The following is a 27781-nucleotide window of genomic DNA, read 5'->3' as shown; positions in this document are numbered from 1 at the left end:
AGACCCAAGGAATACTTAACACAAAGGGGTCCTCATAAAATTTTATCTTAACTCATTCAGGAGGATTCTAGATCTAGGAAAGTATGATTAGAGTATCTTATGTCCAAGTACAGGTATCCCTAATATGCTTCAAACTTCATATCTTGTAGGAAGATTTAAGACCCATCTGGAAGCCAAACAAGATTAGCAGCATTCCAGGGAACACTTGTAGGATATGTCTGCCTAATAGTTATATTATGCAGGATTATACAGGTTTGTTGGCTTAAAGAGCATCAGGGGATTATATAAATTACCCACTTTTGAAAAATTCAAAATAAAGGTTTACTTTCTGCCAGTAGCAGAAATGATGTTAGAAACCCATATTACAGCCATCAGTTCTCCTCATTCCTCTGAGATTTCTCTGCGCCTGAGATGATGGAGGACCCTAGATTCTTCCAAGTGAGGGGGTCTGCCTCTTTGCTCTATCAGTGCCTTCAGTCACAGGAGCACAGGTGTCTCCTCTTATTTGTGATTTTACTTCCAGTATCAGTGACCCGCAGCCACCCGTGGCCCGTAAGCAGATCATCCTCCTGACCTCTCCGCAGAGCATCAGTAGAAGCCTGATGCTCCATCCCTCAACTACTTCATTCACCTCACTCCATCTCCTCATGTAGGCATTTTACCATCTCAGTCCTCATGAGAAGAAGGGCGAATACAGAACAGTAAGATATTTGGGAGAGAGAGAGAGAGACCCCGTTCACATTACTTTTATTATAGTGTGTTGTTAGAATTGTTATGGAATAAAAGTGGCAAGAATGAGGGGCACCTGGGTGGCTTAGCCAGTTGAGTGGTCAGCTTTGGATTTTGACTTGGGTCATGATCTCATGGTGGTGGGATCAAGCCCGAGTCAGGCTCTGTCTCAGAGGGAGTTCTGCTGGAGGGTTCTCTCTCTCCCCCTTTTCCTCCCCCTGCTTGTGTTCTCTTAGCCACACACTCTCTCTCCAATAAATCAATCTTTTTTAAAAAAATGGTGGCAAGAGGAGAAAAGATCATCCTGCTTTCCTTGTTGGAAGTCAAATGGACTAACCTCTTGTATTGCTGCTTTTATAAATGACTTAAACCCAATAACAAGGCTCAGAAGACCACATGAGATGAGGCCAACTAACAATGATGAGTTAGCAATCTGAAGAAATGTGAAAGTCAACCCAGTTTTTTCCCCAACAGTCAGAGAATGGATTTCTTTTAAAAAAATGATGAATTTGAGAAGTGGATTATAAAATCAAAATCATAATCATAATTAATGTCATTCAATGAAACATAGTATTATAATTAATATAGTCTGTATAGCTTAATTTATACTATGCTGTATTATAATGATTTGCATGTATGTACCAGGCACCGAACTCTCCATGTGCACCAGTTTCCTAATTCCTGCTTCTCTCAATAACTGTATGTGAGCGATAGTCTTATCATCCTAATTATGAGATGAGAACGTTGAGGCGGATAGAGGTTGCATTCTCACCCAAGGGCACACCACCACTACGAGCTGGTGCGGGTTGATTATCTCAGATTGTGGGTTGTTTAGAGAATTACATTTATCATAAGCTGTCACTTGCAGTTCAGTATTATGAGGAAGGTGAAGTTGGAAAGAAAACATATGGGAAATGGCAGCTGATTTGTACTAGAGTCAAATAGACATAGCAAGGTCCCACTGAGTGCTGCTCAGACGAGGGCTTTATGAATTAATTATATTTTACAGAATTAGTTAATCATGAACTTATAACTCTTCTCACCTTTTTTGCCTTAAAAGCTTAGTAAAATTTCACAAATATCTTCAAGTGAACTATTCCTCCTCAGTACGGTTGCTCACAAATTATCATTTGACCTGAGAAAATTGGGATTTTCTGCTTCTCTCTCTGGCTTGTACAGCAGTCTACCACCCCTACTCCCTGCCCATTTGCAGTTTTGCTTCCCATGGTTTCCATTCCCCATGGCCAACTGCATTCCAAAAATATTAAATGGAAAGTTCCAGAAATAAACAGTTCATAAGTTTTAAGTTAGGTGCCGTTCTGAGTAGTGTGATGAAATCTTGGGCTCTCCTCCCCTGTCCTGCCTGGGACGTGAATCGTCCCTTTGTCCAGCATATCCACACTGTGTATACTACCTGCCTATTAGTTACGTATCATAGGTCTGTTTGTCTAGGGGAAAACACAGTATAATAGGGTTTGGTACGATCTACAGTTTCAGGCATCCAGTGTGGGTCTTGGAATGTATTCCCTGCAGATAAGGGCAGGAACTATTGCATTCATTTCTTTTGGCACATAGCTTTTGCCTTCTTAGCCTCTGAATGTACAATAATCATGGGACCCTCTCTATATAATAGACACCCTCTAACTGTGTCCACCTCAAGGATGTCTTCTCAAGGAGAACAGATGTATTGTTACTTTCACAGAAGGTTCACATTTTTGAGCTTGCTGCCGGTTTGGAAAGATGAGTAAGAATTGCAGTACTCCTGGTCTCCCGAGAGTTCTCTGGACTCATTTCACTTTGACCATGGAGTGCATACTCAAATACACGGGGAGATAGAAGGTAAGGTCAGTGCAGACATTCATTTGTCCCCAAGAGCTATTCCCCATAGTCTAGCTTGCCTAAAAATATGTAGCAATGAAATCTTCATTCCCTATTTTTATATAAAACACTAAAAACAAATTTTCAATTCTCATTGTCATACATAGTTAAGGGAAGAGGAAGGATGTGTGGATATAAATTTGAGATTCTGTGAAACTTTGCCCAATATAAGCCTTAAATCTTTTATATAATGTTACTTGCTTCCTTAGGAAACAACCCTTGTATTAGAATCAGCTTGCATAGCTGTAATGCCTAGTGACTTGCTACCTGTTTGAGATCCTAGAGCATTTCAAAACGAGGAAACAATTTTGAGTCAAGCTTTGAGCAGAGTTTGATGACAAAAGCTTACTGCTCCTGGGGAAGGTAGAGGAAAGAGCTCAAAAGTTGGACCAGTTTTAAATCAAAACTGGAAAGTCTCAGATAGAGTGGAGTATTTTCTGGACACTCAGTGCAAGTTGGTCTCCCGGTCTTGGGTCTTATCTGCAGCTGTGTAGACATGAAGAGGCCAATCGTATATTAAAAATTGTAAATGGGTGTTTGTTGAATGTAGAGCTTCCCAGGGTCCTCCCCATGAAGACTGGGATTCAGAGGGTCTGCGAAATCATTATTAGCCTGTTTAACAAATACTCTAGGAGATCTTATTCTCAGAGAATTTTGAGATACTCTGCCGAGGGAAGGAAGATGTGGCCTGGCAGAATTCATTGAACTTCTCCTGCAACTTTTCCTTGGAACTTCTTTTAGGTTTCCTGAGCCTTTACTGCTAGTCCTAATGATGTTTTAGCTCAGCACTGCCTCCCTGGGGGCCCCCGAGTCTTCTTGAGCTTTTGCCTATCTCCACCACCCTGCCTCTTGGGTCACAGTCACTTCCTAATTTTGCTGTTAACCCTGAGTTTATTTTTGTCATTTTGACCCACTTGTAAGAGCTGGCCGATTAGTGCCTAAACCTTTTCCAACCCATAGGTTAAAGAATGAAATGATCCTTTTCTCTCATTAGTTTGGTTCTAGATAAATATGCCAGGCAAGCATATTTTAGGTCAATGAACCTCAACCTTGAATGGGCTTTCCTAGGGATCTTTCCCCATGTTCTGTTCCCACCATGATTCTGATGTGGGGTGTGGCATGGGTGTCACAGTCATCAAAGGCCATAGGTGCCTCTAAGGTGCCCTCTGGTTTAGACCCACTGCTTTTGGATGTACTTCAGCCACTGAACTTGTCTATTGGGAAGTGAAATTAGATTTGTAACAAACTTAGCTTCAACCATAGAAACCACTGAGGCATCTTTGAAGGGCTCGGCCAAGGTATACCATATTGCTACCCAAACTCTTTTTTTGAGGAGAGAAGAAATTCCAGCGAACCTCTTTAATGCCTAGCCACTATTTTCCCCCAACCCCCATCTGAGAAGAACATGTTAAAATATCTGGTATTTACATAGCGCTTATCTCCCTGGAGCGCATATACCATGTAGATTTTTAAAAGATCTCATTAATCCTCACAGATTTTTTTATTTAAGATTTCACGGGAGTATCACACCAATATGTAAATGTTGAAAACACTATTTTAAAAATATGTATAAGTGCCACGATTTTCTAACTTAATATTTACATCCCATAACCGTTCACATATATATATGTGTACATGTATATAGAAAACATATAAAATTATATAACGTGCATAAAACAAATGCCCCAATTGTGCCTGCATTTGTCAGTAGTTCTTTCCAGAGCCGCCTTTTACTCTTTAGTGCCCTGTTCTTTTCTCTTTCCCTTTATAAGAATGTTCATCTCTCTATGGCTGGAATTCCCATGGCTACGCTTTTAGGCGGATCATTCACTGCGTTGGCTGATTTCTCCTACATTCAGGTTGGGAGTTGTCCCCGCAGTCAGACTCTGGCAGCGTCCATTGCTTGAGATCCTCCCATATCATCCTTTCTGCCTTACTTGGTTCGTACAAAGCTTTGCTGTCTGCTGTTGGTTTCCTTTGGGTAGTTGCTCATGAACTTTGAGTTGCTCCATGCATTGAGCCATAAGTAATGGTCACCCTAATTACCAGCATCTATTTCATTTTATTCCAAGATTCATTTCCTTCCTCCCTCCCTCCCTCCCTCCTTCCTTCCTGTCTATCAGCCGTGAGTAAGGGAAAGGGCAGAGGGAGAGGGAGAGCGGGAATCTTAAGCAGGGCTTAATCCCCAGTGCAGGGCTTGATCTCATGACTCTGAGATCATGACCCGAGACAAAATCAAGAGTCAGATGCTTAATTGAGCCCCCCCCCCCAAGCACCCCACCAGCCTCTGTGTCAAGGCCCAGTCATGTAGGCATTGGGAATATATACACTTAAGGGGTCAGACAGATCTGGATTCAGATTCTACCATTTTAAAGTAAATGACCGTTCTGTGCCTGTTCTCTTGGGGTGTTGCGAGGATTGACTGAGAGAGTCGTGCACGGTGTGGAGTGGAGTGCGTCCATGCGCGGTCTGGTAAGCCATCAGTGAAGTGATGTTCTTATGGACACTGCCAAACCTCCAGCTTTCAGCCCCTGCTTTTACTTGTTTTTAAGATCTTTTCTGACTCCTACAGGGAGATTCCATGACTTGCGTCCCTGTTGCCTCGCTCCCACTATTTATACCCCCTTTACAGACGCTCCTTTATTTCTTCTGGTAGCATTTCTCTGTCCCCTAGGCTATACATTCTAGAGGGAAGGGATGTGACTGAAACCTTGTCCTCCCACTGCCAGGTACACGAGCATATCGTGAACGTACAGAGCTGGGCAGGAAGCTCGCTATTTACATACACTTGGGTGATTCACACTGAAGCCTTGACTAGATATTGCCTGTTGAGTTTCCACACTGGCTAGATCAGAAGAAAGCACTAGATAAGGCCTTCAGGGCCCTTTCCTAACTGGTCTTTGAGTAGACCTTGGCATACATTTTGCAAGGTCTGGTGTTCAGAATGGAACTAGGGCAGCTCCGTTCTTTGCAAGGTTGTGGTACACTTATGCTCAGATGACTTGGTCTGTCCAGAGGATATGCAGCTGAGCGTGGAGTCTCTCAGACGCCCTTCCCAGTATCTGCACCTCAGACACTTGGCTGTTGTGCCTTGGTTCCAGTGAATTCTAGGGGCAAGCCACATTCCCTACAAAGGGGCTTGCAATCCTCCGTGATGGGCTCTGCTACAGGCTTGCATGTCCTTACTCTTCTGGGGAGAGAATCATTTCGTGCATCTGGTCAAGAGTCAAGCAATCTTATCATCAGCCCTTGCTGGCCCGTTAGGAGCAGAGCATCTGTTCTGACGGGATCTGAGTTGCACTGAATCTGTCACTTGTAAGATTCCTCTCCTTGTTTCCTCCGAATTGCAGCGTTCGTGTTTACGGCAGTTCCTTTCATCACCGAGGATTAATGAGCAAGGTTTGTGACCTCCTTAGCTACGATGCAGGTGATCATGGCGTTAAGACAGTTGTGCGTCGTGGGCATTGGAGGAGAATGGAGGACTTAGGAGATTATTATTTCAAATAATCTTGAAACTCAGTGGGAACAGACTTTTCTTCCATCTCCACCCGGTGAATCTCATTTGGCTTAAACGAAGTGAAGAAGGCAGAGGAGGTTGTGATTGATACTTTCTGCTCATGTTTTCAGTAGTTGGTGAGGACAGGTTCTGGTGGTTGTGGCTTCTCCTTGCAAATGGTTTCCTCTTCAAGGCCTCCCCTCACTTCCATTTTCAAAGGGCGATGCGCCTAAGAGTGGAGTATGGAGGAAGTCGGGGACCATTTCAAGGGTGATATAATGAAGAGTGACCCTCCCCCCACCAAAAAAGGTGTCTTTATAAGAGACAATAAGAGAAGATACACAGAAATGAAGACCACAGGAAACGGGGGCAGAGATTGCAAGAAGGACCCATATGCCAATGTCTGGAGTCACCAGAAGCAGGAAGAGGCAAGGAGTCTCCCCGAGAGCCGCCCCTAGAGCACATCGCTCTGCCCATACCTTGATCCTGGGCTTGCAGCGTTGACAACTGGGACAGAATAAATTTCCATTGTTTTAAGTCACCAGGTTTGGGATGATTTGTTCTCGCGGCTCCAGGAAGTGAATACAGATAACTAGAATGTATATCAGGGAGGCAAAGTGGCAAAGTTCATGGATTTGGGTGAATAAAAACCTTAGTTGAGGTGTAGTTTCTCACAGTATATAGCTTACACAGCCTAAGGCAAAAATATTCTCTCTGATATCTGCCTGGTTGGTCCGCTGATCGGTTCATTCATTAATTCATCATGAACCCAGTAATTTATTCAGTAAATACATAATGATTTCTGTGCTTCTGTGCTAGACATTGTGGGAGGTAGATGCATCTCGTAACATTAAACAATTTTACATCTAGTGAAAAGAGACCAGCTATCAAAGTGTTTGTTAAATTTTCTTATATCTGATTGTAAATATTCTAGTCGAGAAAACACTAATTGGAGAACGCTTAGAAAATATAGGCAGACGAAAATAAAGTAAACATCGACTATTATTCTAACCCCAAGGGATTAATCATAGTAAACATTTTGACAGATTTCCTTCCACCCATTCTCTTTAAAGATTTTGTTATTTCACAGAGTGAGAGAAAGAGGGAGAGGGAGCATGCACGCACAGGCGGGGGGAGGGGCAGAGGGAGAAGCAGACTCCCCCTGAGCAGGGAGTCTGACATGGGGCTGGATCCCAGGACTCTGCGATCATGACCTGAGTGGAAGGCAGACGCTGAACTGACTGAGCCACCCAGGCAGACCACCTTCCTCCTATTTTATATGCTGCTATACTTTTATGCACTTCTGAATAGTCTGCCCTACTTTAACATGCCATTAAGTATCTCCCCATAAGGTGAAATGCTGCTTGAAAATATCATCCCAGTGGCTTTACAAAGTCCTTTGCAGAGAAAACTCTTCTCGGATTGAATAGCATTTAGGTTTCATCCAAATGTCTTATGTACACAAATACTCATTTGTGCTCTGGGCATTTGCTCTAGGAGCCCAAAGAAGGGGTGTCTGACTCAGCTTGGGGGACATCAAGGAAAAATGGGATGTGATGATCACAGTGAGGTCCAGTTCATAAGACCATTCCAAGTGTGCTTAGCAGGATTTCTCTCTCTCTCCTCACCTTCCACTCTCTCTGTCTCTGTCTTCATCATCTGCTTTGATTTTTCAATAAATAAAAAATAAAAGTTAAAGAAAAGCACAAAACCCAAAATTGCTTGTAGTTTCATTTCTCTGAGATAACCACGGTTAATGTTTTGATGTATATACATTTTCATCATTTTGCATATGTATAGTTTTGCTTGCCATTTTTTTCATTTTTTATTTAAGATTTTTTAAAAAATTTATTTATTTGACAGAGATCACAAGTAGGCAGAGAGGCAGGCAGGGGGTGGGGATCAGACTTCCCACCGAGCCAAGAGCCTGATGTGGGGCTCAATCCCAGGATCCCGGGGATCATGACGTGAGCTGAAGGCAGAGGCTTTAACCCACTGAGCCACCCAGGCGCCCCATCCTTTTTTATTTAAAAGAAAAGACCATGTAACCCACTTTGTATTCATCCATTTTTCTCCTCATATCAAAACTCTCCTGAGATGGCATTTTTAATGCCCATATTATAAGTATTTTATCACAGGAATGGAAAAGAATTGATCTACCTCTGTGCTGTCATTAGACTTGTAGTTACTTCTGTGAACGCTGTTGTCAGTCTTTGCCCACACCGTTGAGTATAAGCTCAGAATTAATTCCCATAATGGAAATGCAGGATTGAGTCTCTTAACATTTTTATTGCTTTTAAAAAGTTGTACCAAATTGCCTTTGGAGGGTTGTCCTGACTTGCAACCTTTCCTTGAAGTGTGTGAGCGCGCATGTGTAGAATGTCTATGTCCTGAAGGCCATAAGGAACAGTACTAAGGCTAGAGAGAGTTTTGTAAAGGTGAGCTATCGAGCTAAAACCTAGAAAGAATGTGAAAGGCTTTGAGCAAAGTGCTAAGAATTTTGAACTCTCTTCTAATGGCAAAGTACTGTTTGGGTGCTTTTGGTGTTGTTTTCTTTTGTTTCTGCCATTAAATGCTGGTGACTATTTCCAATGGGTAGGATTCATCAGTCCAAAGGGAGGCAGTATTATACAAGGAGAGGAAGGAAAAAAAAAAAGTGAAATATTTTCAGTGAAATGGAAATGAAACATAACAGATGAAGGACAGAGAAAGAGCAGAGAAAAAGTCATTCTCCTGTCTTGGTCTTTTGAAAGACAGGACTACTGCTTCTCCTTCTTTCTTCTCCTCCTTCTCCTGCGTCTCCTCCTTTCTTCTGATTTTATTTATTTGAGAGAGAGAGCGCGCAAGCACAAGTCGGGGGAGGTGGAGAGGGAGAGGGAGAAGCAGACTTCCCTCTGAGCAGGGAGCCCGACCCAAGGCTCCATCCCAGGACCCCAAGACCATGCCCTGAGCCGAAGGCAGCTGCTTAACTGACTGAGTCACCCAGGAGTCCCTAACGTACTGGACTTCTTGATGGTTTTGTGGCAGTAATGATAGCCACCATGTATTGAGTAACAATTATGTGTTGGATGGTTTTTTAACCTTTTACTGAATGTCCATAACAATTCGGGTGTTAAACTACATTTTATGGATAAGGAAGCCAAAGACTAGTCAGTTCGCATACCTTGTTCAGGATCATACAATTTGTCAATTATAGGAAATGAAACTTAATATCATTTGCTTCAGGAATGGTTCCATTATGTTTCTACACCATCCTGCGCTAGACATACAGGTTTCATGAGCAGGACTTTTTGGTTTTGTTATTAACTTCTCTGTCTGAGCCCAGGGGCTTAGTGGGCTTGGGTTGACATATGCAATGAATGCCCAGCAGAGCTACCTGCCTTGCACATTATTTTCTGTCTGCCAGACTAGAAGGAACTTAAGTGGTCTTGTTAAGCATCTGCTGTACTCGAGTCCTCATTCACATCTAAGATGGGTAACTTCTGCTTCAAAACCTTACTGTATTACACTTGAAGGAATCACTTCATATAGTCGAGGAGTGGAATGAAAGAGAACAAGCCATGTTTGCTTCTAGAGAGGTTAACCATTGAATGGAAAACATGATGTATATAGATAGTGCTAGAAGTAAGTCCAAGAGTCCGCTGTGTTGTTTTCAGCCTTATCCATCTTTCACAGCTTAGGCACTCTTGTGCTAAAGAGAGAAAAGAAATGTATTCCTGACCCATAATTGTGATGAGTGAACCTACTTTGGTAATATATTTATAATCCTTTTGAGGTCCTTGGAGGAAAGATGCAATATAAATATAAAATAATAACAGAGTTAACCTTCAAGCGTTTTCTGAATGCCCAGATGTGGTTTGAGGCTTGATGAATTTGTGTTAGTAAAATATTCTGCGGTCCTGCTTGACGGGACCTGGAGAACACAATCAACTGTTAATTATTATTATTGTCGACTCCTGCTCAGAGTCACGGGGATGGATGGTCTCTGCCACTTCTTTATCTCCACGAGTGTAGCTTCAGGTGCCAGTCCAGTGTGCCTTAAATGCCTAATCCCTTAGAAGGATTAACTCTACTTTGTTTAAAAAAACAAAAAACAAAAACAATTTCCCATAATCTATTCTGAATAAACGGTCCTGTTCCCCTCCTGTTCCATCTGGTGACTCTACGCATCTCTAATGAAAATACAGTCCTCTAAGACCCTGCCCAGACCCTTTCTGTTTCACACTGGCTAGCCCTGCAAAGAAACTTCACAGATTGACGTATTTATGTAGGATCAGAAGACGACCAAGCGGGGAAGTGGTTTTGCTTCTTCTGTGGCTTTTGCCTACTTTGTGTGATACTGGCTAGCTCTTGCCACCCAGAACATTTATCCCAGGTCAACCTGTACCGGGATTTTTATCACTTACTGTATTTTAAGTGTTCTTAACTATTCCAACAGAAGCTTCAAGTGCCATGCCACAGCATGCTCCCTCTGCTCCACGCTTGTCCCAAGGAGGCAAGGGGGGAAGTTGGTGGTGGTTTAACTCTGCCCCCAATCACGGTCTTTTGCCATCGGATGAGAAGCACAATGGAAAGATCTGGGCAGATGGAATGGTTCAAGTACATCTCAAAAGTGATTACAGAAAAGTTTCATTGGTTTTTGAGATACAAACATTTAGCTGTTAAAATAAACAAACTTCTACATCTCTACAATTATTGCTTGCCAATGCAGATGCAGCCCAAATGAATCCCGGCTCATCTTGAATGCGGCATTGATGTCTCCAAATGAAGCTTTTTGCTATTTTAGCCAGAGAGGGAGCCGCTGGTATTCAGCTGAATGATCTCGTGACAGTGTCCTCCCTGTTTTCCAGTGAAGTTTGAAGGACATTTCCAATCAGGTTAATGAGGACCTGCTGATTCAGGCCTGAAATGGTTTGTTTACAACCCTCCACTTGTCTGTCCATGAAGAGCCGTTCTCTTTTCTCTGCCAGCCAATCCCAGCCTGCCAGTGTTAACATCTGGCTTGAGCAGCTGCCAAGAGAGGAAGCACACTTTCTGTCCCCTCCAGCTAGTAGCAAGTGTGTGTAATTGAGAACCTGTAATTGCAAGAATGCACAGACCTAGGCAGAAACCAGGAGGAGGGACTGAGACAGGAGACAAGGAAGCGGGATGGGAGGGGGGAGGTAGGCTTTGTGGGACTTCGAAGGGTGTGAGAATCACACAGCACAGGGCATCGATTCCATTTCATCTGTGCCTCTGCAAGAGAGGTTCTGGTAACACGTGCCCGACGACGCCGGTGCTGCTTTTTAATTAAACGAAAGTAACAAATCAACACACAAGGAAGAAACAAGACAGAAAACAAAAGAAAGAGCACAAGCAAGAAAACTTGCTGTTTTCTCAAACCGAAAATGTAAGGGATCGTTTATGCATCTGGGAGGTGTTGCTCTGATTCCATGACTAAGTCTGCCCTGAGCCCAGATTTATCCTCACAGAGGCACGTGGCAGGCGAAGATAGAAACTGGTTTGTCGCTTCCATCTTTCCATGCAGGCTCGCTCCCCTGGGCACACTGAAATGCTACTGCCTGCGTGCAGATGATTCATTTCAAGAGGACGGTCTATTAGCCATTTATTCCGTGTCTTCTCAAGAAATCCCCAAGTTCTCCCCTCTCTTGGGGTCTGTTTCCTTTCTACGACTGTGCTCCTTGCCCAGGGTAGTTGCTCTAAAGCTTCTCTGAGAACATTTTCAAAGCTATGGCTGGAGCTAGGTAAGGAACACTGAAGGTGATGGAAAAAGTCTGAAAAGTCTCCTAGATTTTTCCAGTTGGCCTGACCTTCTCTACGACCCCCACCTCACTTAGGACATGTGTCTTTGTGAGTTTCCACCTGCTATTGGCTTGTGCAGTAGTAAAGCAACTAACTTTGAACCTCAGTGGTCTCTGCAACCGCCTCGCAAAGAGAAGAATAGAGCACTTGGGGGGCCAACTACAAGGCAGTGGGCAAAGTGGACTGTGCCAAGGGTTATGATCAAAGTATCCTGAGCAAGGTGTTGGCTGACATATTGATGATTCAGTCACACTTTTGACTGGACCTGCCGAGAGCACGCTCAGAACAAGTGCAAGAGCATAATGTTGTTCTAGAAAACTGACATTGCAGCTCAGCATTTCATAATACATTGCTTTTCATCTGGTGGTTAGGGGAGGTGTTAGGTCTGGTTATCCCAGCAAAGGTTTACTGAATGCCAGGGACTTGGATCAAGAATAGAATGGGAGCAAGAAAGATGAAGTTTCCCTGCAAACAACAGTAAGTTTTCTGAGCCAAAACTAATGATTTCTGTTGGAAAAAACTTCTGTCCCAGGAGGAGACACATAAACTGATGACATAGAGGCAGTGCTGGTGCAGGTGCAGTCCAGTCCAATAGAACTGCATGTTCAAAGGCCCTGTGGTGGGAAGAGGACATGGTATGTTTGAAGGACTCAAGAAGACAAGAGTGGCTCTCAAGAAACACGTGCCTTAAGTTGAGTTTTCTGGTGTATGTAGCAGCCTCTGAGAGAGAGAGAGAGAGAGAGATCTGTGGGCAGGAAGTTTACTGGCGAGTGTGTTCAAGATCAACACCCAAGGAATGGGCAGAGGGCAGAATGGGCTGCAAGGCAGTAGCAACAGAGGCCTCTTTTGTTTCCATAGATTATTCTGCAGCTGAGACGCTCTTCAGAGCCCTGAGGCTAGGGGGCCAAACCTGTTCCCACATAGAAGATCTTGTCGGGTATCCCCAAGGAAAGGATGTGACCAAGGCTAGGGCAGATTTGGGGACTGAAAGAAGTCATTCTCAGAGGGAAACTCAGCTTTGAGCTATGCAGGCTTTTTTGGGGACAGGTTCACTGATCCATGCGTGCTGGGTAAAGGTATCTCTCTGCAATCCTCTGCCCACGTCTTTGGTGCTCTTGTAAAACTACCTTGGGTGGTTATTGAGTTCTCTACTATAAATGCAGAAGAAGAATTAATTTTGAAGGGATAAATCTGTACCTGGAATGAAAATTAAATACAGTTTAATATGTATCAAGAGTTGGCAAATGGTGGCCCTCGGGCTAAATCTGACCCACTTCCTATGTCTTCAAGTCAGTCCTTTTGTAAAATCTTCCCGAACTCACCCCATTTCTTCCATCTCCCACTGAGGTGAGAGTCATCCTTCCCCGTTTGACGCTTTGTTAATCACGTCGTCATCCTTGTCACATTTTATCATGCTCCTGTGTCAGTTGGCCTCGTTGGCAGGGTGACGAGACATTGCAGACACAAACTCTGGCCGTGCAGCCCGTTGCCCGAGCACCCAGCCTGGTCCGTTTCACACGGAAGGCACAAGACAGCTGTTTGCATGGGAATGAATGAGACGTATGTAGCAGGTATACGTGGTACGAGCGCGGAGCCTGAGGAGAGCTGTGAGAACACCGTTAACGTGATCGAGAGCCTTTTATCATGACTGTGTTTTCTCAGTGTTATTTCTGTCGGTAAGACATCTTTCCGTGCACTGAGTATCCGTGTGTCCTTCTCCCTCCTCGTGACCCCCTGCTTGTAGAGACCTGGATCCCAGCTATACCTGTCTCTGTTTCCCTTAGTCCTGCCAGTGCTTTCATTCACCTCGGATCTCTGCACGCTGGTTCCTGGTGAGCTTTGGCAATATCTTTACCTAGTGGCCTAGTTCCCAGCTAGAGTCTTTTTTTTTTTTTTTTAAGATTTTATTTATCTGACAGACAGAGATCACAAGCAGGCAGAGAGGCAGGCAGAGAGAGAGAGGAGGAAGCAGGCTCCCCGCAGAGCAGAGAGCCCGATGCGGGGCTCGATCCCAGGACCCTGGGATCATGACCTGAGCCGAAGGCAGAGGCCCTAACCCACTGAGCCACCCAGGTGCCCCCCCAGCTAGAGTCTTAATTGACAGTCCTCCCTGCACAGTTTTCCATATTCTTGTCTTTGCGTATCCTGCTAGAAGTTGATCTTCATGTCACGTTAAGCCATAGGACTCCAATGGTACTGCTCACCTCTTTCATGGAATTGGCCGGGATCAGTGGTCACTCAGTGCTCTGTGGTTTCAACCACTCTGCTAGCCCTTGGGCCTGCTAGCTCTGCCTTGCTCTGATCTGCAGTCTTCCCTGACCTTCTCGAACAGGCACCAGAAGGCATTCTGTAATCAGAAACAAGAGAGTGGAGAGGTCCCATCGCTAGGGCTCAGCTACCCAGTACAACATTTTTCCAGACACAAGTTCAGTCTGCCTGAAATCTTCTTCCGCCCTATCGCATCTCTTTGTGTAAGAAAGAAGTTTTCTTCCTCCAAAGGCAGGTTCTCCTGTCAACCCTGTGACAGCTGAAGTGATGCCCAGCCCTGGGTGGTGACAGCACGGTTGACTCCAGTAGCAGGGAACAGCCTGACGGCGGACGTCATAATTAACAGTGATGTGGCATTCTGGGCACATCACAAACATTTTGTACCATGCTGGGTCAGTGCAGGATCTGCATCTCCTAAAGACACTTCTTAGAAACCCACGTGTCTTTAGCGATGCAGTGAACTCAAACTTGGTAAAGAAAAGGCCCCCTGGTTTTTTAAAACCACCCCAGTCCAAGGGGAGCTGAAGGCTCAGTTGGCAAGGAGACACAGTACCCACTAAGCAAGGCTAACACGTTTGGGCAGCCCCTCGACCTCAGCTAGAAAGGTCCCAACCGCAGGATTAATGTTGTTCCTGCAGTTGTCCAAGGTCTCATCCAGCAGCACCGCCCCCAGCGCTAGATGTTGTGTTTTCATTCCTTCTCTAAGCAGTGCATCTTAACTTATTTGGAATCGAGTCCCTGACCTGGCGACCCTTGGGAAGTGGAGAAAGCCAGAAGCCAGCCTGATAGCATGGCGCGTGTTGGACTTGAGTAAACCTGGAGAGAACTCTGGCCTGCGGGGTGTGGCTCTTTCACATAAAGAGCTCTTGAGAAAGTGTCTGGATCGTGTTCCAGTCCCTCCTTTGCCTTCTTGCACACGAGTGTGGGTTCACCTGGTTGGAGCAAAGGATGAGAACGCGAAACATCTTTAACTAATCCTGAGGTTTTTTGTTCACTCCCAATCTGGTTTCCGGTCATATTGGCCCACAATTTTAGTTGTGGTGTTTCAGCTAAACAACAGCTGGGGGTTGACAGCCAGCCAGCTGCAGCCTGCTAGAGCAAACACTTGAGCTCCTAAATGTATAAAAATGATAAAATGACTAGACATATAGGTTTCTAATTGCAGCCAGGAATCTGCAGCTGGGAAGTCACCAGAAGATATATATTCTGTGTTGTAATCCAGCAATCATGCGCTCCACCCCGACCGAAAAGCACTTCCCTTTCCCCCACCCCCAAGATCGCTGCCAAAACGCGAAGTCCATTTCCAGCCTGCAGATGATGTTCACTTCTTATTAAGGAGCTGACCCAGCTCCAGACTTGTAAATCCAGCCAAAGATTGAGCCAAGGAGATGGACGGATCAGCTGGAGCTGGAGGGGGACATGATGATAAGGTTATGTCAGACATGAGACTCCGAGGCGGGCCTCCGGTGAGATGTGTGGGGGTCTCAAAGGCAGCACCGCCTGCAACACCTTCCACAAGATGCAGAGCGGGGCCTTTTGCTTCTTCTCTTCAACCTTCCCACCCTCCTCCTCCTCCCCTCCTTCCCTCCCCTCCTTCCCCCTGTTTCTCTTATCGAGATGCATGCCCTCCTCTGTCCTCCAACCAGACAACTCATCATTCTTTCCTGCTGGGCCTGTTCCAACCGCGGGCGGACGTTCGTCTTACTTGAGTGTCTCTCCCAAGCGTTGAGAGGGCTCTCTTCTTCTGTAGCAGGAATTTCCCTGACCTCAAATATTCATCCTTCTGTCTTTATACAGTTAATCTTCCAAGCATTTGTTCTTGATCTACGAGGGAAAGACACAACCGAACTTTTGTAGTTCGTTTTCTTCTGCTTGAAATTTGGCTTGCAAGAGGGTCAGGTCACGGTGGATTTAAAAAGCCGAGCACTTTCTTTGTTCTCTCCCTCCCTGGAGTACTGATCTTCAGCCTGTTGGACTAACTAGTCTTAATAGCAGAAGGGCCGGCAAGGCGAGGGAAGGAGAATGTGTGACAAAGGAGACTGAGAGTGGAAAACATTATCTGGCCATTTCATTGGGCCTATAGTACTACGCTGCCCTGGTTTTTTACTCTTTTGTGCTAGAACAAAAATCCTTAATGGAAGGGGCCTTTCTTCTGTTCTTCAGGGTTAAGCCCAGATCCTGACATCTGACATACATTTAAAAGTGATGCTACCAATGAACAGTGAATGAATGAATGTACTCCAGTCAAATCTGTTCAGATCTGTTTGTCCTTATAGCCCTACATTTGCAAGATTTTCCAGAGTGTTTCCACATATATCATCTTACTTGATGTGACTATTAGTGAGTTGTCACTTTTTTTTTCCTACTCTTTCATGAATGAGCCAGAAAGCGTAAAAATAAGCAAGTACTCTGAAGCAGAGAATTAAACCAGGAGGAACAGTGGCATTTATAATCCAGGTCTGTCACGTACCTGGCCTGTTGTGGCTTAGATCAGAGTCAGCAAATCAATAGCCTGTGAGCCAAATCTGGCCCGCAGGTCATTTTTATAAATAAACTTTTATCAGAACCCAGCCATGCTCCTTCATTCCGTAATGTCTGTGTCTGTTTTCTCCCTACAGTGGGTGAGTTGAATAGTTGTAAGTGATGGTCAGGCCCACGAGGCTAAGATACTGACTGCTTGGGCCTTGAAAGAGAAGATGTGTTGACCTCTGGTCTAGATTTTGCTAACAGCAGGTGCACATGTCATGTATTGGGATGTCAAAGAAGGTAGGGAAATCCTACCTGCATTCAGAGCACCTCTTGATTGTTGGGTGTGTTTTCTTTTCCTTTTTTAAGAAAGATTTTATTAATTCATTCACTCATTCATTCATTCATTCGTTCATGAGAGAGAGTATGTGCTCTCTCTCTTGAGTTCATGCATGAACTCAGGCATGAGCGGTGGAGGGTGGGGCATAGGGAGAAGCAGGCTCCCCGCTGAGCAGGGAGTCTGAGGCAGGACTAAATCCCAGGACCCTGAGATCATGACCTGAGCCAAAAGCAAATGCTTAACGGACTGAGCCACCCAGGTGCCCTGATAGGCATTTTCTGACCAATGATGTACAGAACACATTTAAAGAGAAAGTCTAGGGAGTAAGCCTGGGGAAGATAAATTTAAAAAGAACAGGAAAACAACTCCTTCCATCAACACGTGGGGGAAGATACTCTAGAGCACCCAGAACTTTCTACTCCAGTTTGTTGGGAGTTTGCAAAAGTCTTAGCGGGAGGCAGTCCTCAGGGCCCGCGGTTCCACAGGGCCTCTGTGACATTCTGTAGCCTTGCTCCTTCTCTCGTACTTTCTGTTATCTTCACATTTGAGAAGTCGCTCCAGATGTAGTAATTAGGTCTGGGTGCCTTTCATCATCCACGGAGTGGGTGCAGACTGCCTTCGCTTGGAGAACTTAATTTTTTCCCCCAAAGGATTCCCGAGTTGAGTGAACAGATGGGACCTCACACACCTGTAGGCATTTTAGCTATTTCCTCTGATGAATCCATTTGTAACCCTCTGCTCAGTTATACCAGCAGCTTCCTCTTTTATTTATCTATTTATTCTTGCAGCCTCTGAAAGATGTTGCCTTTCTCAGAGCTGGGGAGGCAGGAGACACCAAGAGATGCCTGGTTAGCTGCGGGGAGATTTTCACATCCGGGTGACTCTGAGGCTTTGACAGGTTGGGGTGGGTCTTTCCACAGGCTCATGCTTTTTATTTATCTGCTCGACCACACCAGCATCCCTAGAACATGTCGAATTCCAGGATTTGCAGTCTGTCCCTTCTTTATCTTGGTGACTGTCACTTAGCTTTACTGGTTTTACCAGTGGGTTATAGATAAAAACGAATTGCAAACTAGTTAATTGACTTCAAGATTAGACTGAAACCCTGCAAGTAAAAAGAATATTGAAATATCCTGTTTCGGGGAGTCATCGGCTATGCTAAAAATAGCATAGGCTTTGGGATAAGAGGATCTTATCAGAACCCAGTTCAAGCCACATCTCCATGATTCGACAAGCTCCAGGACTGTGCCTGATCTGCTCTGTAATTACTCTGAGCCTCAGTTTCCTCTTCTGTGAGACCTGGATGATCACAAGATCACCACCCTCACTGCACTCAACTCCATTCTCTTCATTTTGACAGAATTCTCTTGAGCACATACTTTTTCTAGGCTCTTTGTCTAGCACTGTGATTATACAAAAATATAATTTTTTTCTCCTTCAGAGCGTACCCTGTGCAGAGGAGTCAGATACATAGAAAGATGGTTTCATTATGACTTGATATGATCTGATGGAATATGATCTGGGTTGTATAGGGATATAGAAGAAGAATAGTTTATTCACTCTGAGTGCCCAGGGAAACATCCTCTGAGACAGGATGCCTAAACAGTGGTTGGGTTAGTGTCATAGAGCTAAGAAGAGGAGTATTTGGGGAGGAAAGAGATTGGGGGTAGGACTCTGAGAGGTGTTTAGAGGACTCATGGAAGAAGATGGACTGGCAGAGTGTGGGAGGTGAGGGAGAGAAACCTGGGGTGACTCGAACAGCCCAAAGGACAAAGGCATCAATTATAGAGCCCGGTGCTCTCTCGTCAGGGGGAGTCTTGTGGCCCCTTGAGAAACAGAAAAGAGTCCCTTGAGCCCACCTTCCTTGTGGAAGTTTTAAAGCCTTCTGATAGTTCCAAGATTTCATGCGGCTTAAGTTCTCATGATCTCCTGAGTCTATGCACTTTCTTCTGTAATGCCGTGGGTTTCTACACAATATTTATGCACATGTGAAACTGTCCACTTCACTTGTTGCTACAGATAACTCAGAGAAACCTTCCTGAACATTGTAGACTCCATCCAAGGTCTTGTGGACAGATGGTGGTCACCATGGGTACCAGGAAAGAAAGCTTTCCAAATTATTTCCTTTACAAGCCTGTGCTCGAAAACCCCCTTGGCCTTGTGCCCTCCTGCCTTTGGCCTCCTAGGAACACTTGACTCCCCTCTTCACTCCTTTGTTCACACTCTGTTCTCTCCTCCTATTCCCTCTTTCTCTGGAGCCACAAACCACTTCCCAAACCTCCCCACTCTCAGGCAGAGTGGTTCCTCCTTATTCTCTGAACATTTGGTCTTCATTGGCATCCTGGCTCTTGTGACCTGGAGACAGAAAGAGTCAGGGAAGCATCCATTACCTTTTATTCTGTTTATTAAGATTTTCCTTTAGGATGGAGTTCAGGCTCAGGGTTAGTACTTGTCTCCTGGACATCAAGTTTACTCCCCGGTTTTACTCCTTTTTGGAGATGCTTCTTAGAAGCACTAGTTTTTTGGTTTATCCTGTCATTTTCCTAAGGTTCATATTTAAAGAAATGTGATTGTTGTGTATTATCTTCCCTTTTCAATGGCTGTTTCCATGTTGATTTTATAGGTTCTGTAGGATCCTGTCTCAGGTTTGGGCAGAGGACCTCACTTTGTCTTGGTGGGCTGCCCTGGAGAGGATGAGACTGTGCATCTAATGCTCAGGCTAGGCAGTCATATAATTAAAAAGTCCCAATTCCATTGCTATAGGCTGCACCTTCATTCTGCTAGCTGCCTCAAAGGTCTGTGCCATTGATCACAAAGTTAAATGGGTATGAATGACCTGGAAAAATCGATCACCACTATGGGACTGTCAGCCTACTCTTACATCCATACATTCATTGGCCAGGAAACTCTTTCTTTAGCAAGCACTAGGGTTTTTGCCTGGCTTTTATGCCTAGGATAAATGGACTAGGACCCTTTTACTTGTGACAAAAACTCATGAAAACTAGCTTAAGTAAAAAAGAGAATCAGTGCTCATTTATTGGAAAAATCAAGGGGACAATGGGCTTCCTTTCCTTTCCTCATTCCTCCCTCTAAACCTGTCCCCTCTCTCTTTCCTGGTTAGGCCCCCCAAATGATAGCAAAGATGATACCAGAAGCTTCAGCTACTCACACCCTTTCAGCACTCGTGGTTTCTAGATAGGGTTCCTCTTCCTTGACAATTTTAGCAGCAGTCCTAGGGGAGGCTTCCATCAGCACACGTTAGTTATCCGCATATCCAAGAACCATGGAGTGGGTGTGAAGGAATGTGGCACTCTGATTAGCCAGATCTGGGTCATGTGTTCAGCCCTGGAAATGAATATGAAATGAGCCTCTCCTGAAGCATTGGGATTGAGCATGAAGAGTACTGACTCACCCAATACATGCTGGGTTTATGCTTCCTGTCCTGATGAACGGGAACAGTCCTGGTAGAGTGGGGTCCAGTCCTCACACCCTGCTGACCCTGCTGAGCACAAAATATGATGAAAGTAATTAATCCAAATAGGTGAGTGCTTCGGGTAAACATAAAATTAAGTAATCTTTTAAAAGATGTTACTGTATATTGGATTTTCTAAAAAGAAACATCCTGGCTATATAGAATTTAAAAGAAGAATACTTAAATTACCAGAGAAAGATCAAAAATGCATCTTTGGGGAAAAAAAAGATTCACTAGATATTTTTCTATCTGACTTAGCTGTACTAGTATTGGGGGGAAGTTAAGTTTAAGACAAGAACATGAGACAAGATAAAATAGTTCTAAGGACAAATAATATTGGGATTTTTTTAATGAACTTCCTTTAGAAACTGATAAATAAAAAAAAGAAAAGAAAAAGGAAGATAAAAATATAAATACTATAATCAAAAAGCTTGATCTTAAATAATTCTCCCAACAGAGAATATGTCCATATTTATACCATGTATTAAACATTCATAAAAATTTGCCAGGTACTATATATGTCATAAAGAAGATTCAATACATATTGAACTATTCCCATTTAGTCCAGGTTCCCTGATCACAATGGTGCTGAATTAGAAATCAAGCATCACCTCAAAGTTTATAAGAACACTTATTTTAACATTAATAGCCACCTCTACCACCATCAGATACCTAAGACAGAATTTAATCAATCCATAGATTTAAAGAAATAATGTTGAAAATTACAAACTAGGTAACAATATAAGAAAATAATGTTTATCAAATTTATAAGTGATAAATATTATAAAATGAATTTCTTCAAATCAAGGATCAAAAAGGAAAAAAAAATGGAGTAAATCCAAAGAAAGAAGGTGAATGGAATACACACACACACAAAGAATAAAAAAAGAATAAAATAGGAAAAGAGAGATGATCAGCAAACACAAAATAAGAGAGAAAATAGAGTAACAAACCTCTAACAGTTACTATTACATGGAAAAAATATTCAAGCAAAATTATTAATCAGAACAAAGGGAGAAAAATATAACCCCCAAAGGAACAATGCACTAAGAAACTCTCAAAAACCATGAATATGTATATCCCTAGCAACATCATTTCATAACACAGAAGCAAAAATAATTACAAGCAGAATCGACAAGATCACAATCATAGTGGGAGTTTTTTGTTTCTTTTCTTTTCTTTCTTTCTTTCTTTCTTTTTTTTTTTTGACAAGTATCTCACAAAAGCTGGTAGATCAACCTGGGAAAAGTTACATTTGAGAATTTTATTGTTGTTGTTAACTTTAGGGTATTTATCTGGGTGGTGATGGTGGTATATGTGTGTTTACTTTTAATTAATGGAGAACTTAAACTAATATTTTCTTCTTTTTAAGATAGTATTTATTTATCTGACACAGAGAGAGACACAGTGAGAGAGGGAACACAAGCAGGGGTAGTGGAGGGGGGAAGCAGACTCCCTGTGGAGCAGGGAGCCTGCCTTGGGGCTGGATCCCAGCATCCCGTGATCAAGATCCAAGCCAAAGGCAGATGCCTAACAACTGAGCCACTTAGGTGCCCCTTAAATTAACATTTTCTACAAAAACACTGTAAGTTAGTCATATACAGGCATAGAAAAATTGACCAAAAAAGCAAAGAGAACATTCAAAATCAGAAGCAGAGAGAGAGATGGATACATGGAGAGATATGAATGACTACCACCAGCTCAGTATATTTGTAATCTTGGAAAGGAAAGGATGGAAACTGGATTTTGAATGGATACAAGGAGGCTTCAGCCCTTATCTTCAATATTTTGTTTAAAAATAAACCTGAAGCAAATATGTGAAAGCATCACCATTTGTCACATATTAGCATTCGTTTTAAGTGTATTCTTCACATTCTTCTCTGCATTACAGTATGTGCAAATTAGTTTATAAACAAAACAAACACAGGAATAGTAATGGCCCCTGGTATACTGGTTATGAAATGGGAATTATTGACATTTATTTTTCAAAGCTCCCAAGTAAAAGACTGTATGTGTATATATACTTTTATGAGCTACATATTTTATATATAAAAACTACACTGTGTATAAAAGATTATGTCTGTGTGTTAATACTTTTGTTTAGAACTGCCCTTCTTTCCATATGTACGAGGACAGTGAGATACTGCAGCAGCAAACATGCAGTGTCGATGTCTGCTCTCAGGTGGCTATGGCACTATAGTAACTCGAGACAGTCTCACGACCGGATCCCAATCAACAAGTTGGGTATGGGATCAGGATCCAGTGTTTTCGACCTTTCTCTGGTAATTTAAGTATTGTTCTTCTAAATTTTATGTAACCCAGATGTTTGTTTGTTTTTGGAAAATCCAATGAATAGTAGCATCTTTTAAAAGATTACTTAATTTTATGTTTACTGGAAGCAGTGATCTATTTGGGTTTATTTCTTTCATCGTATTTTATGCTATTTACTTAACAATTTTTTCTTTGCTTACTTTTTTTAAGCCCACCATTTCTACCTTAGTTGGCTTACGGATTTCTAAAAATTCCATTGTTTCTCCCCTCTGCCAGATTAGAAGTTACTCATTTTTAAAATTATTTAAAAAAATTTTCCTTAACTAAAAAAATATTGAAATATAATATATGTACAGAAAATTGAACACAACAAAAGTGAATTTAACACTAATTGAGCTTCCACGTACCTCACATACAAGAAATAAAACATTGTTGGGGTTCCTGGGTGGCTCAGTCCATTAAGCTTCGGACTCTATTTTTTTTTTAAGATTTAATTAATTTATTTATTTGACACAGAGAGAGAAAGATCACAAGTAGGCAGAGAGACAGGCAGAGAGAGGGGAGATGCAAGCTCCCCAATGAGCAGACAGCCTGACACGGGGCTCGATCCCAGGACCCTGCGATTGTGACCTGAGCTGAAGGCAGAGGCTCAACCCACTGAGCCACCCAAATGCCCCAGGCTTTGGACTCTTGATTTCAACTCAGGTCATGTTCTCGGGGTCCTCCTAGGTGAAGCCCCTGGTGAGTGTGTGACCTCAGAGTGGAGTATGCTTGATGTTCTCTCTCACCCTCTGCCCTCCCCCCGCGCAATAAATAAATAAATAAATAAATAAATCTCTTTAAAAAAGCAATAAAACATTGTTAATATTTCAGGAGCACAAAGCATTAATGCACTTTGAAAATAAACCTTTAACGTTAATTAAATTCCACTCTCAGAAATTTCCTGCTCCTCTGTTGAAACCTTCAGCCTCTGGGACATGTTCCATCCTTCTAGCCTGCAGCTGGCAGCATAGAAAAAAAGAATCACGTATCATTTCCTTGCCCTATACACACCTTGAGGTGAACAGAGAGATTAAAATAAATTTTAACCATGAGGGAAATCTTGCTCTTCCAGGCTGGTCCGTGGGGCAAGCAGATCAGTGCAGGCTTCAGGTGATCACTGATGAGCCTGGGATCGACCCCACTGGAGTCTGCCTGTAATAACCTTCAGCTGGACCACATCTCTGTGTGTCATGATGAAGCCACAGGTGGCAGATACAGTCCTCTTGCTGCCTTGGTGGATCTAGAACCCGGCGTGGTGGGCTCTGTTCATTCAGGTCCTTTTAGCCAGATAGGGAGACCAGACAACCTGGTTTTTGGTAAGTCTGGGGCAGGCCAAGGACTGTTCTGTCGAGCTGTCAAGGTGATTGACTTGGTCCTGAATGTGGTACAGAAGGAGGTAGACGGCTCTGACTGCCTGCAGGGCTCCCAGTGGAGCCACTTGCTAGGCAAGGGGTCTGCCACACACTGTCAAGTAGGATGCTTCCCTTTCCTACTTTACCTCCTTCACGTGTTGGATTCCTTCCTTCTCTCCTGGTCAGAGAAGGGGGCCAAGAGAGAGAAGAGAGACTGGCCTTGGTCCCCAAACCCCTGGAATGTCCCATCCCCACCTTTTCTTTTCTTTTTTTAATTTTATTTTATTTTATTTATTTATTTATTTATTTGACAGAGAGAAATCACAAGCAGATGGAGAGGCAGGCAGAGAGAGAGAGAGAGGGAAGCAGGCTCCCCGCTGAGCAGAGAGCCCGATGCGGGTCTCGATCCCAGGACCCTGAGATCATGACCCGAGCCAAAGGCAGCGGCCCAACCCACCGAGCCACCCAGGCGCCCCCATCCCCACCTTTTCTTAACAAAACCCGGTCCTGCTGTATATATACGGAAAGCTGTGTACTGCCACCTAAATATTTGAGTCATTCCTTCAGAGAGGGGACAAGGAGATCCTTCGTCTTTTGGCAATATCTCATCCGTTCCTTTTGCTATTCCCTTCCTTTCCCCACCCTTGATTTTGTCTCATCCTATACTTCAAATTTCTATTTTGTGTTGAACTAGCTTTTTTTTTCCATATTGAAGTGATGACATTGCCCCAAGAGCCAAAAATACATGAGAATTGAAAAAGAAATAAAGTTAATTAAGTTCCATAAATTAGCTAAAGTTATGCAGTATCTCTGTACTTTCCCACCCGAGATGAGGACTTGAACCAACCGAACTAGTCATTAAACACTGTTTCTCACCTTCTTTAATGTTGTTTTTACTTTAATTCCACTTACCTGAAGCAAAGAAAGTCAATTATTTTAAATTCTGCAGTTACATAAGTTTACCCACTTGCCTCTCACTTCCTCTCTGTGTGCTGTTTTTGCTTCTTACTAGAGTACATCCTTTAGTAGTTCTTTCAGTACTGATTTATGGGAAAGAAACTCTAAGCTCATTTCATGTCTGAAAATATCTTTATTTCATCTCACTTGAATGAATTTTCATCCTGACCATTAAGAATTGTCAAACTGGAAAGTCAACACCTTGAATTGTTTTTCTCTGTTGTTTTCAGGTGTTTATCATTAATAATGTTAAATCTACACACAAATTAATTGACATGTATTTGAAAGAAATTTGTCTTTTCTGTTTGACAGTTTTAAGAACGTTTCTTTCAACTTTCACTGTAGTGTGTCCTCCTGTTTTCAGTGTGGCATTTCACCCTTCTCCCATCTGTGCTTGATGACCCCATGTGTGGGTTCTGTATGGTTATGAGAATAAGTCTTCAGTATTCTGACATGGAAGGGAAAGAAAGGTTGCTTAGTCATACAACATGGGGGAATGGGATCTGAGGGTCTGAATGCCTTTCATACAGACTTCCAACCAATTCGTGTTTGGAAGTTTTCTGTATTTCTTAGTGTCAGAGACATCATTTGCACCCATTTTCTGATCTCTTTCTCTTGTAAATTGGCTTGCTTCCTTTTAGTGTATAAATTTGAGGGATCTCTGATCTGCTAATTCACATAGCACTAGACCATCTGCTTTCAGTCTCTCAATATTTAGATATTTCTTGTCTGTTGTCATGTCTTCTATTTTCTGTGTGTTTGGAGATTTATGAATATTATTAAAATCCTTTACAGTAATTTTGGAGGGGGTTTCCTGGAGATATAATGGATGAGTGCATATATTCAGTCTTCAGTATTTAAATAAAAATCCCTTCCATTAAGATTTTACAGACATTGGAAATTCTATTAACAGAAGATAGAGTCCTTCATTTCATAATTAGAAATATCCCAGGGAGACATAGCACATTAACTTATAATTATAAATGGCTGTTATGCTTCCCTCTTTATAATTGACCCCCGATTCAGAATTAATTGCTTCCCTATCCCTGTTATATCTCCTTTATATATTTACAGTTTTTGGTTGGCAGGCCTCGATAACTAGAGTGTGAACTAGTTGGGATTATGTTCAAGGCACTTCTGCACTTGACTATCTTCAGTCTCGATCACAGCGCTTGGTGCAGAGGATGCTTCGTAAATGCTTCTTCAATAAAATTGAATAATTTAGAATCAGAATAAGCACAGAAACTTCCAGCTATGACAAGAGTGTTTCTCACCCATTGGCGAGAAATTTCAACCAGATGTTCACTGTGTTCCCAGATTTTTCTCCCAGATTTGCCACACGATTTGATTGATCATTGGGTTTGGAAACTGGCATTATAAGGAGATAAAAACCTCAAGTAATGCTAAATTAACAATATTACTTTATGTTTGTATAATTCTTTTATTGTCTTAAGATGTTTCTGTATTCATATTTTTTTAACCTCATATATCCCAATATTAGAGAATTACAAGGTGTATTTTATTTTGTTTTTGTGTATTCTTTCAAAGAATACAAGATACTGGTAGGGATAATTATCATCAATTTGGGAAAATAAAAGAGTATTTTGTCTTTAATGTGATTTTCTGTAAGACTAGGAGAAGCAAAGGGTAAAGAGACCTCTGTTTATTCTTTTTATACATACAAATTAAGTTTCTATTTAGTACAAATGGCTAGACACAATTTTAAGTACCTCAGATATTCTTACCCACACAACAGCTGACTAACAACAAAAGTCGGCAAAAGGATGAATGACTGCTTCTGCCTAGAGTAGAAAGAGTCGCCATTGTTAATTCTGAATATTGTCTGTTCTGTCCTGAAAGAACCAGGAGGCCTGGGAATTGTGGCAGGAAAGAGGAATGGTATAGGTTTGACAAAGGTGAGAGTCTGTGACTGCACACTTGGAACCAAGTGAAATAGAAGCATGAAGCTCTGATTACACAAAGGGATATTTTCAATTAGCAATAATTGCGCCTTGGATAAACCTCATTGGCTACGATACTGCCACTGCTCAAAGCTACAAAGGGATATTTCAAAATCGAGGGAAAGATCCAAGAGCAGGTCTGCCCGTAAGAGCTTTAAAGGGTGCTAATTCAGACTAAAAAGAAGGAATGTACATTGAATAGGTTTATTTATTGTGGAATAAACAAAGAATGCAACCTCCAACCTCCACTAATTGGTACTTACAGTTTAGTTCTCAACTAGATTTATAGAATGAAGTGTGTATGTGAGTTTTAAAGTAAACTCTGTGGCCAACGTGGGGCTCGAACTCATGACCCAAGATCAAGAGTTCTGTGCTCTACCCACTGAGCCAGCCAGGTGCCCCATGGAATGATGTTTCGAGCTTCAGATTAGCTCGTAGGTAATTGTGCATTTTTAAATGCATTAAAGGAAGCTAAAGTGGTAAATAAATCATTTTGCCATCTTAAACTGTCCACAAGGTGTTCAGTGAAAGTAGTAACCTGCTTAGCAGCCAGGAGACCCAAGTTTCAAGTCTGCAGCTGAAACATTGAATTGTTATGTAAATGGTGGGGAATAGGGGAATACTGCTTCCCCTTCAGAAAGATCAAATTAATTAACATTGTATTATAGCATCAAGGATGTACTCTGCTAATATCTAGCAGCTTTTCAGGTGTGACTCCTTTGGTTATCTAAAGAGCTTGTCAGTTTT

The 27781-nt window shown here is 42.7% G+C and overlaps 1 protein-coding gene and 1 pseudogene across 1 annotated transcript in view; one reads left to right on the top strand and one right to left on the bottom strand.

The window, feature by feature from the left end:
- The window catches only part of AGBL1 (AGBL carboxypeptidase 1), a 527687-nt gene that overhangs the window by 346647 nt on the left and 153259 nt on the right, over positions 1 to 27781 (top strand). The gene's annotated exons all lie outside the window — the stretch shown is intronic.
- Positions 27053 to 27129, bottom strand: LOC131837353 (U4 spliceosomal RNA; annotated as a pseudogene).

Source organism: Mustela lutreola, chromosome 7 (assembly GCF_030435805.1).
Source record: "Mustela lutreola isolate mMusLut2 chromosome 7, mMusLut2.pri, whole genome shotgun sequence".
NCBI classification, from domain to species: domain Eukaryota; kingdom Metazoa; phylum Chordata; class Mammalia; order Carnivora; family Mustelidae; genus Mustela; species Mustela lutreola.
This window is presented reverse-complemented; position numbering and strand designations above follow the sequence as displayed.